Source organism: Eulemur rufifrons, chromosome 29 (assembly GCF_041146395.1).
Source record: "Eulemur rufifrons isolate Redbay chromosome 29, OSU_ERuf_1, whole genome shotgun sequence".
NCBI classification, from domain to species: domain Eukaryota; kingdom Metazoa; phylum Chordata; class Mammalia; order Primates; family Lemuridae; genus Eulemur; species Eulemur rufifrons.
In genome coordinates, this window is record NC_091011.1 from 34,251,878 (window position 1) to 34,263,294 (window position 11,417).

Sequence of the window (11,417 nt, forward strand, 5' to 3'; positions counted from 1 at the left end):
GTTTCTTGTGTGTGTATGACATTTATATAAAATAGCCTTTAACAAAGATTTTGGGACTTATATATGCAAATGAGCATTATACTTTCAATTTAGTCACTACAAAACTGATGGTATCATTTCTCAAAGTATTTAAGTATGGTCTCGTTTAATAGTTACATCTAATATAAATATGCCATACTAGTACATATTGCATATATTTCCATATGTAATGCTTATAACATGTAAACTAGACACATTAGCAGATTTCAAAATTCTACTGTATTCCAAATATTGTTTGACTTTAGCATAAATATTATTTGTAATGTTTAATGTTTCAGTATTAGTCATATGCCTTTTATTTTGTAAAAGTTTTTCTTTGTTTTGCAAGAATGGTAAAGCCAGCATGTCTGAACTGTGCTGTAATGTAAATACTTATTTGCTACAGTATAAGATAATGAAAGGAAAACTCAAAGAATCCCTGCCCGTGATACCGCATATTTTTTTCTTACAGAAGCATTAAAATCTTTCTTTAGGCATTTTATTTCCTCTCTTGAAAGAAGTCTTTTAGTAAAAGAATCTTGGAAGAAATGGCAAAGCCAAACTGCAACATTCAATAAGGCACTGCACCACTGACTTTTCATTTCAATGACTTTAAGTTGTTTCTTCTGATCACAGCCAATGGCATAAAACCAAAGTCCCGGGCAGGGTATAACAAGCTTTTATGTTGTGCCTGGATTTTGTAAGGTTCTATGTTGAGCCCTCTAAAATGTACATACATGACTAAGATGGAGCCACTGGTGTTAACTGATTAAATATTTAGAGAAAATATATTTCTCTTAAATTTTTATCTTTGTCTCAACCATATTACCAAACCAATTACAAATAAAATAAGAATTCCTTGTTAAAAATATATCTTTTTAAAAAATTAAAAGAAAATAGAAATGAATACATGATAACTCTCCAAAGAAGCAAGGGCTTCATAGATTTAAAAGGGCCAGAAGAAATTACAATTGAAATATCAAAATATATAATTTAAAAAATTTCATGTTTCTAGAAATAACTGAAATAGGTAGCCAAACAACACAGATATAGTCTATAATAATTCTAACAGGCATATTTTATTACTTCAATTATAGAGCTGTTTATTCAAGCTGATTAAAAATAAATTAAGAGGCCAAGAATTGGAATGGACTGCCACAAAAGAGAAGATGCAAAAAGGCAATTTGCATAAAAGTATTTATCTCTACTAGAAATGGAAAAGGTACCAACTAATATTATGGTAATATGTGTTCCTATGAAATTAACAACCCTGAAAAAATTTTTAAAATTTCAGTGTTAGTGATATGTGATCACTACAGGACTCTCTCATGAACTGCTCCAGGAACCATGATTTTTAAAACTCTTCTGGAAACCAATTTGGTAATATGCACCATAAGCCTTCAAATCACCCTATCCTTTGACCCAATAATTTACTTGGATTATTACTTTATCTTAAGTCTCAGACATCAAAATGACAATTACAATGCCATTTTAAATGACAAAAATAAAAGTAACTTAAATGTCAATATCAGGGAAATGGTTAAGTAAATTATGTACATCACTATCAACATGATGGAACACCTTGCTCCCACTTAAAAAGATATTTGAGTTTTTTCAGAAAGCAGTGGTATGTTGGGACCAGCCTGACATTTCTCAAATCCTCACATATTAGCTGTGTGTCCTTGGGCAAGTGACATAACCTCACTGGGCCAGTTTTTATCTCTGTAAAGAGGGATAAAAATGCTAACTACCCCATATGGTTCTTGTAAAGACATTTAATTAACATATGAACGAGTTTAAAGCAGTATCTGGTTCCTATCAATACTTAACAAATATTAGCTGCTATTATTATATACATAAGTTCATATAAGTTCATACTCATACATAAGATCACAATGACAAAAATATGCATGAAAAAACATCCCACAATATAAATATGTGTTTACTTGGTAGAACAATGGGTAATCTTTGACTTTATTCTTCTAACATTTTATGATGAGTATGAGTTAGTTTAAAAGAGGGAAAATTATTGAAACATTTGACTTGATTTTTTTAAAAAAGAATGGCATGTTATCTGTCCTCAGGAAGTTTTGAATTCAGTTGGGGACTCAAATTAAGAATAGGAATAACTATCAGGGCAGAATGTGTTACTAGCACAAAGAAAAGAGGAAATTGATCCAGCAGAGGATAAAACAAATACTTAACAGCGAAGATAGTATCTACTAAGGCCCCCAATGAATTGGATTTTGAAAGTAACATTAAGTACATGGGAAGATCTATACTTTTCAGGCAGAGGAAACAATGAAGGCAAAGGTAACAATGGGAAAGAATGACCAGTACGTCACCTGGATTGGTTGGAACATATGCTATTTGAAGGGACAAAACTGAAAAGGCTATTTAGAACCCATGCTGGAAGTTAAGTCACAAGTTATAAATTTAGATTATTTCTGAGGGCAATTGGGTCAGGTTTTTATTGTCCATAATCTACCTAAAAAAGGATAGATGAGGTTTTAACTTTTTTTGAAATACTTTCTTCTACTTAAAGATATTAAACTGTAACACAAACATATTACTGCAACCATTTGATTCCTCTCAGTGAATAAGCTTCTCAACAAACTTGCTCACACTATTAGCAAAGGCCCTCTGGGGTCTGCTTGCAGCCAACGTCCCCAACCCTGTTTCCCATACCTGGGACCCCAGTGTCCATCTCCTGAATAAATGATATTCCTTCCCACACATCAGATTTGGTGAAGAGACTCTTTAATCTTCCTACCTGGCTTTTTGACTCCAGTGCTGATTCCCACGGTGAGCTCAGGTTCTAGTCCCACATCTGCCAGGTCACATGCAGTCCTCCGTAACCCTCTGTGCCCGATTTCTTCCAAGAAACAAAAATTCACCTGTCAGAGACGGCCTTGGGAGCACTCGAAACTCTGGCTTTGAAGCTTTTTTCTCTACCTGGTATTTATTTTTGGGAGTTGAGAGTACATTTGGGTTCGGGGATCAATTGTGACACTTTCTGGTGTTCTCCATATTATAGTGCACATTCTTATACTGATTCTGTGCTCAGATCTTGTTTTTTGACCAAGTTAATGAATTCTGAGCAGAGGAATGTGTGAACACCCTGAACACACAGGAAGAGCTCTCTTAATCTACCCCGTTCTGTTTCTGCTCAGGTCTGTCAGGAAATAGAATTAATTTCTCATTAAAACCCATGTAATACTCAGATGTTATTAGTATTTTTGCAATTCTTATGAAGACTTTTAGATATTTAACAATAATTTCCAAATACAATTGTTGCTCAGTATCCATAGAGAATTGGTTCCAGTACCCCCTCACCCCGCAAGGCCAAAATCCATAGATGCTCATGTCTCTTACGTATAACAGAATGGCATAGTATCTGCAGATAACTTACACACATCCTCTCACCTACTTCAAATCATTTCTATATTACTTATAATACCTAATACAATGTAAACGCTACGTATGTAGTTGCTATACTGTATTGTTTAAGGGATAATGACAAGGAAAAAAATCTGTACATGTTCAGAACAGATGCAACCACCCATTTTTTCCCCTAAATATTTTTGATCTGTGGTTAGTTGATTCCACGGTTGCAGAACCCGTAGATACAGAGGGCTGACTGTACCACAGCCAAACCAAATTGGTTTTTGGCCTAAGACGTATTTCTCCTTGTATAATTTTTAGATGTAAACAAAAACAATGAGATCTAAATTTAGAACATTATTGGAGCTAAATACATCGGATAATATTTACAGTTTAAAGCAGCCCATTTGGAGACAGTTAAATTCAGTTTCAGTTTTGCAACTAAGCAAGAAAGATGGATAACAACAAGAGGTCTGGTTGACAGTGAGAGGATGCTCAGAGGCGTGTCACGACCAGTGCCCTGACAAGTGATCTTGAGACTTAGGTCTGGTCACTTTTCCTCAATGCTTGCTTGGCACAGGCATACATGTGAAATATTTTTAATTTCAATTCAGTTTTAACATTAAAAGTAACACTGGCAAGGATTTTTAAATGAAAATACTCAGAGATTGGCAAGAGTATGGTAAGTGAGCACTTTCCTAAATCACTAGTGAGAGTGTTGATTGGTTTCATATTTCTGCCTCAGAATTTGATGCCTATTGCCACAGGCCTTAAGGAGTACATACCCTTTAATACAGCCATCCCACTTTTAGGAATTTTTCTAATAATCCTAGATGTGCACACCAATGCAGCTATTAAGATGCTTATCATTATACACCTAAGCACAGTGAAAAATTGGAAATCATCAAAATGTCCTATGATTGTTGATCGACCAATAAAAATAATTTATGACATACACATTTCTATACACACATACCACTGCATGATGTTCTAGGAACATATTTACTGAATGGAGTAATATTCATGGTATGGTCAGTTCCAGTCAATAGGCCAACAAACATTTCTTGAAAAACAAAAATGTGCCTGACTCTGCTCTAGACTCTAGAAATCACAGGTGACATAGAAGTGGTGAGAAAGATCCTACAAATACAGACAAATGAATTGCAGGTACCGTGAAGGGCTGTAGAGAAGATAAAATAGGGTATCGGTAGAGAGTGACTGAGGATGGGATAGGGCTGCTTAGTCTAGGGAAGACCTCTCTTCTGAGGTGACATTTGAATCGAAACCTGAATGAAGCAGCCACACATAGATCTAAGAAAAAACACTGTAAGCAGAAGAAACAGCAGTGCAAAAGCCTTAGGATGAGTTTATAATGTCTGGAAATATGCCTATCAGAATGCTAATTAATCATGGTTATTTCCTACTAGTGGGATTACATATTAGTTTGTATTTTTTTATATTTGTTTACTCATAATATTCTTACTTTTCTATAATTGACATGAATTTTTAATAAGAAAAAATAAAAATATAATAAAATACTACTTTCATCAATGTATTTTAGGTGGCAGTTTCCCAAAATGATTGCTTACAGTGACAAAGATAAAGCCAAAATCTATAAAACCAGTAGGACTCATTCTGCCAACTTTATGATTAAAACAGCCTATTTCATAGATCATTCTTATCTTGGCCTGCTGTTTTCTTTGATTGGGAAGTAATTAATTTGACCTGGATAAGATTTTTCCATGGAAGAATAAGGATAGTTTAAAGTTGCACATTTGCTAAAGAAGCTGGATTTAGACTAACATGATGGACCTGTGTAGATCCGGGCAAACTTATTTTGGTTCAAAGTTGTGATAAACAAAATGCATCCCACTTGCCTAGTGTTCAAATGGGAGTGGGGCAGCAAGCCTTCACATGTGACTTCTGATAACACCAATCCACATTTAGAAGCAGACATGCTGTATACGATGTTACAAACAGGGCTTCCAAGCACCAAAACCCATTGCAAGGCGTAGGGGCGGTGAATGAAACATCTGCTTTCTGTTGGTTCTGTAGGGAGCAACTCACTGAATCATCACATTTCTTCCTAGTGAAATAAGCACTGTGGTCGTTGGTCTATTTTCTGATAAGAGGGTAATAAATGATACAAAGGAAAACACTCATTTGAAATCATGCTGTATAGCTATTCTCATTTCTTTTTATTTAAATCAATTTGACTTGATTTCCAAACGCTGCTGGTTGTTTGCTGTGGCAGCGGAGAAAAATGTGATTAGAACCACACAGCAGGTTAATTCACTAAAGATACAGAAGGCCCTATGGAAAAAGGAGCTATTCTTTTGCAAATAAAGTTAACAAACTGACAAAAGAAGGGAGAGGCTTTGATCTCCACTGGGCTAAATTTTCATGAGCAATTGCACCATAAAGTTGAAATTAAATATGTATGGGATTTAGATTAAGTATACCTTGGAGGATATAGAAGAAGGAGGGATAAATGTTTTGGAAGAAGATCAGGGAGGGAAAAATTACTTTCTATGGAAAATTTTGCTTTAGTTTGGCTCTGCCTGAGGGATTTTTAGGATTTATCCGATTTCTGAAGTTCTATTAGACTTCACCTTTTAATGAAAAGCAGAGTAGACTCAGTGTCAAAAGGGTCTCAGTGGATGCAAACTTTAATTAAAATTGAAAGTTTGTAAGACCATTTATATTAAATATTTTAATCTACTCAAGGTTCTTTTAGATACCTCTATTATAAAAAATAATTTTTAATCTCTCTGAAGATATTATAAGTTTATGGCTTAACACAGTTTATAAAGCACACAGATCTGTGTACTTCCTATAGACCAAAGGACCTCACAAAGTCTTGGTAGTGCAGATGGAAATAAAAACTATATTTGCTTGGATTACACATAAATCAAATAAAAACCCATCAGATCAACATCTTGACTAATAGAAGAGACAGAACATTTAGTATTATCTTTAAGTGCTAAAAAGGATCTTTGCAGTTATTACATTTTTAAATGAAAAAGGTTTGTCCTTCAAAGGGCATGATAAAAATATGGTGTTCTTCAAATAATGAAAATCTCCTGAAAATCATATGATCATTAAATGAATTGCTGATTTGGGCCTGTTTCTACAAAGGTTGCTAGTAAAAAGTCAAGATTCAAAAAGCAGTTATAGCATTTATACGCAACAACATATTATCAAATACATTTGAATAATTCATGTTATCAACAAATTAATCAAAATAATCAGAAAACATGAATAAAATAAAGTAGTTAGTGGGATAAATAAATTAAGTACCAAACATGAGTCTATTATTGCAGATTCTGCTCTGGATGTGACAAACACCAATCAGTTATTATGTGAAACTATTAAAATAGACAACCTATGAGTGATTTTTAACTTTTTCTTGCCAACTGAAAACCATCTGTCTGTGACTTTACTCAGCAAAGCAGCTCTGGACAATTGTACCCTGCCATTGAATGACTGACATTATTTGTGATCAGTCTTTTGACAATATAGCTGTAATGAAAGATATAGACAGCATTCTTTTGAATACATTAATAAGGACACAGAATATGTCTGTGAACAGCTCATTCTCTAAAAGCTCCTCCATGAGAGGAGGAGCCACCTTCAGGACATCCTGAAGTTGTGGACAATTTGCATGCTTTTATAACAGTTCTATATTACTTTTTCAGGTTTGTCTCAAAGATGGAATATTTTAAACACACACGCCAAATTGGATTTTCCTTTAAAGAATCTAAATTTAATGAAATGGTCCACCCATTGCAAAGTTGTTCAGGCCCTGGAAGGTGGTACAATGATAATTCTCTAAAATATATTTTTTAAAGACACAGAGGGGAACAGCTCAAACTGAAACAAAATATAACCTTTATTTTAAAAGTTAATAAAGCTCAAATATACCATTTTAAACTGCAAGTTCTAAAGATATTTTGGAACATTTCAATAGAACAAGCGAGAAGCTACAGACTCGTTTTTTGAGCTACTTTAATTTGTTGTCTTCACACTTATTTATTAAAGAACTAAGGGAAAATACAGATAAAGTATTAGAATACGAATAAAAGCAATAAAGTCAATTAGTAAAATCAAGATAAATTATTCTGACATGTAGAAGAAAATTGAAACAAAAATTTTTCATAGGTAAATTGCAGTAAGTCTCTAAATTTTAAAAGGCAGAAAACTACAGATGCTACAACCTCTCTATTCTGGGTAGCAGAGCTCTTGTCCTACTCTTCGGACATCTCACAAGCAGTCTAAGACCTGTGACAACAAAAATGCACTGTGGACGCTGGTGTTGAAGAGTGGATCAAATATCAGTAAAATTTGCCTGTTTCCTTTTCATATATGATGTAAATTTAAATTTCTAAATTCTGGTATTAACTCCCTGTACCCCAGTAGATCTCTGGTATACTTCTTAGGAGGCAAGAATTGCACTTTAGAGACTAACGCTTTTAGTGTTTTCATGCTACTCTTCAGTCCATGACTGATTTATTAGGCTTTGAGACACATAATGTTTTTTTGTTTTGTTTTGTTTTTTATTTCATCTTATTGTTATGGGGGATACAGAATTGCAGGTTACATACGTTGCCCATGTACTGCCTTTCCCCCCAAGTCAGAGCTCCAGGCGTGTCCGTTCCCCAGGTAGTGCGCGTTGCACCCATCATGTAGGTATATATCCCTCCCCCCCACCCCCCCTTCCCGAGTCAGCACCTTCAAGTGTTACCATTCCCCAAACGGTGGAGACACATAATGTTAATTATTCATCTGGCTAGCATTTCTTCTGTGAATTATAATCAACTTTGCTTTAATATAAATACTTAAACTGACCATTTAACATATTCATATTAATCCTTTGGTCTCTGGGGAAGAAAAATAAAGATACTTATTGTTTTGTATGTAATTTGCCTAAAGATTTAACATTTCTCCATGTTTAACGTATTTGAAGACATATATTCTAACTTATAATTAATAGAAAGACTTTATTAATGAAAATATACCACCCCTAGAATATTCACATACTGAAAGCTGCATTGGAAGAAAGTATTTTGGGATAAATTTTAGAATTTATCATAAAACCTCAAACCTGAAAGCTGTGTGATTAAAAATAGTAAGGCACAGTTAGACATGCTTCCCAGCAGTTCTCAGAAGTTTGCAGTAATCTGTAATCACAGAGCGGAGAGATTGGCACTTGTCCAGTTGAACTTTGTGATTGAACTTAATATAGTTGTATTTCTACAAATTTCCTTTTTAGTTTGTCACGTGAATGATTAAGCTGGGCAGAAGTGGATCCATAAAGGGATCTAGAGAGTAAAGGTACCTTAATATTTGATAGGGTGAATGGGAGAGCTCTGATAAGGTATATCTGTGCTTCATTATTTGGTAATTTGGGGCAAGTTAATTTTTTTTTATAAATTGCCTTTTTTAAAGTGAACAATTTGTATCCCAAGGTCCTGCAGGAGCCTATTCTTGGTCCAAATGTTGTATTTAAAATATACCTAAAACATACCTTTCTACAGATTTCCCTGATTGATTTAATGGCCATTAGATAAAAGCTTTTGCCTTACATGCTTTTCATTGAGTGCACCTGAAGAAGTTTCACACCCATCACTAAGACCTCTCCTCTCACCCTGGGAGGAATGAATTTCTTTTTCTCTGAGTGTCTTAGAAAGCCTCAGGTGACATGTTAGTACCTGTCACAGTTGGCTGCAGAAAAGGTAGAACTTTAACTCTTCCCTTAATATTTAGTAGTTTTCATTGCTCAATGTTAAATCTACCTACCAGTTTAAAGAGATCCATTATTTTATGAAGTTAGTCCAGCAAGTTAAGATTTACTCTATAAATTGAGGCACAATGACATTAAAAAAGGACATTAAAAAAGAGAATCACAAGGGAAAGAATGTGCTCTACCAAGCATACTGTGTTATAATTTTTTTTAATTTGAAAAAATTCTAAAATATTCCCAGAAATAATAAAGAATAGCAAACATCCGCTTAGGAAACACCCTTTGAACTAAATGGAACCAATATAAAAATGAAAGTTGCATTAATTCTGGAAATGGCAACCCAATAAAAGGTATTGCCAGGTCCTTGCAAAAGCAATACCACAAGAGGAAGAGAATGAAAATGAATCATCTGAGGTCAAGCACTTGCATTCTTCTACGTATTTGTATATGTGGATACTTCTGAATGTTCTTATTGCTATGTTTAGCCATATATTTTTATATGGGCCTATTCATTTAGCTATTTTTCTACATCAACCATTTTTGCAAAGCTCCCCACTTTGTCCAACACACACAGACCAAATGCAGAGAACACAGACCACTTACAACCAACAAGCCACTGGATGGTGGCCTTAGGTACTTTTGTGTCCACCAGTTGTGTCCTGACTGAGATTCAGTTTATCCCAAATCCAAACTTGTAATTATGAATATTACAAATGAAAGAAGTGCAACAAGGAAGAAATTTACTACTCCTATGAAAATTTGGTTAAAGGTTTTAAAACATTTTGAGAAAGGGAATCACTAAAAAATTACTTTTGAATTAGATGTGGGCAAGAAAACTGTTAAAGATTAGAGAGGAAATATTAACAGTCTAGAAGAATTCTTTACTCTTTCTTCTTTAAAAGTATCTCTAAGTTCTCACTCTGTTTTAAAAAAAATGGGTACAGTAGCTAATTACCGGGTTGGGAGATACATGACAGTGTGACAAGCTGTCAGTAGATCCATTTCTAAAGACAAGGGCTTGGCACTAGCTGTATATCAAAAGATTAATTTAAAAATGCACACTTAATATGTTTTAGGTTAAAAATAAAAATTTTAAGGCATGTATATATCAAGTTTTCGTGACTCTCTGCTTTAACTGAATTTTTCCATTAACCAGTTACCTATTTAGTCCAGATGTCATCATTTCTATTTCATTTCTCTTCTAATATAAATAACTTATATTGTTCCCACTCCACAAAGTACTTGAGTCATCCTACAAAAACATATATGTCTTATGTAAAAGTATAAAACCAAAGCTGAGATTTTAAAGCAGAAGAGGAATAAAGGGAGAGAGAATAATAAAGCCAGTATTATTCAGTTCTGAGATTTGGACCAATTTAGTTTTCTAAATCTGAAGCAAAGACACAAATTGCAAGATTCGTAGCATCCAAATTAAGAAAAATGGAAGAAAAATGAAAACTAACTTCTTAAGCAAAGCACAGTTTTTCCTGATACTGAGAAACATCTGAGAAAAAGCAAGTCAATCTTGCAAAGTTGTTTGGATACTAACATAGCTGAAATAAAATACATTTACGAAGTGCTTGAGAAACTCAAAAAACTTTCTTACATGGCAATATTTCATTGTAAATTTCCAAGCTAACCTTATACTAACAACAGCTCCTTTCTTGAGCACTTCTACCTTACCAGGACCAGAGAGTTCAGGGCTTGTGTGAATTATCTCGTTTAGTCCTCACTGCGTCCTCCCCGCAGAGGGTAGGTGGCATTATTAAAACCATTTTAAAGATAAAGAATCTGAGGACCACAGGCCCACTAACTGGGCCAAGGTCCTACCGCTAGCAAGCAGACCAGCCCGAGGACGCCACAGCACTTTCCAGCATAAGGCTGCACTCTTACCTTCTCAAGTGCATACCACTGAGCCTACTCTTCGGAGAGCTTCCCAGAGATGTGTTTGCTTGCAATTATTCTCAAACCTGACTGCACATTACAATCACCTGGGTAGCTTTAAAAAAAAAAAACTTTTTGGCTCCACCCCAAGGGGTTCTGATTCATTCGTGTAGGGAGGGGCTTAGGCTATCACCTAGGTTGATGACCAGTGGAAATGAGGCAAGCACTTCTTTATTCTTAGCAATAAATGAGGATTTGCAAAATAAGTATCCTGTCCTTAAATACACTGGGGGCTGCTGTGATTATACAATGGCTTATTCTGCTGCTGCTTGGTCTGGCCCTATTTTGGGCAGCTCTCATGAAAATTGATACACTTACAACACCTTCT

The 11,417-nt window shown here is 34.7% G+C and overlaps 1 long non-coding RNA gene across 1 annotated transcript in view; it reads right to left on the reverse strand.

Moving 5' to 3' along the window:
* The window catches only part of LOC138377120 (uncharacterized), a 69,975-nt gene extending 58,877 nt beyond the window's left edge, over positions 1 to 11,098 (reverse strand). The window contains exons 1-2 of the long non-coding RNA XR_011231773.1: positions 11,039 to 11,098; positions 2,792 to 2,893 (exon numbers count right to left, since the gene is read on the reverse strand). This is a non-coding gene — a long non-coding RNA (uncharacterized lncRNA). The remainder of the gene's footprint in view (positions 1 to 2,791; positions 2,894 to 11,038) is intronic.
* Between the last annotated feature and the right edge of the window lie 319 nt (positions 11,099 to 11,417).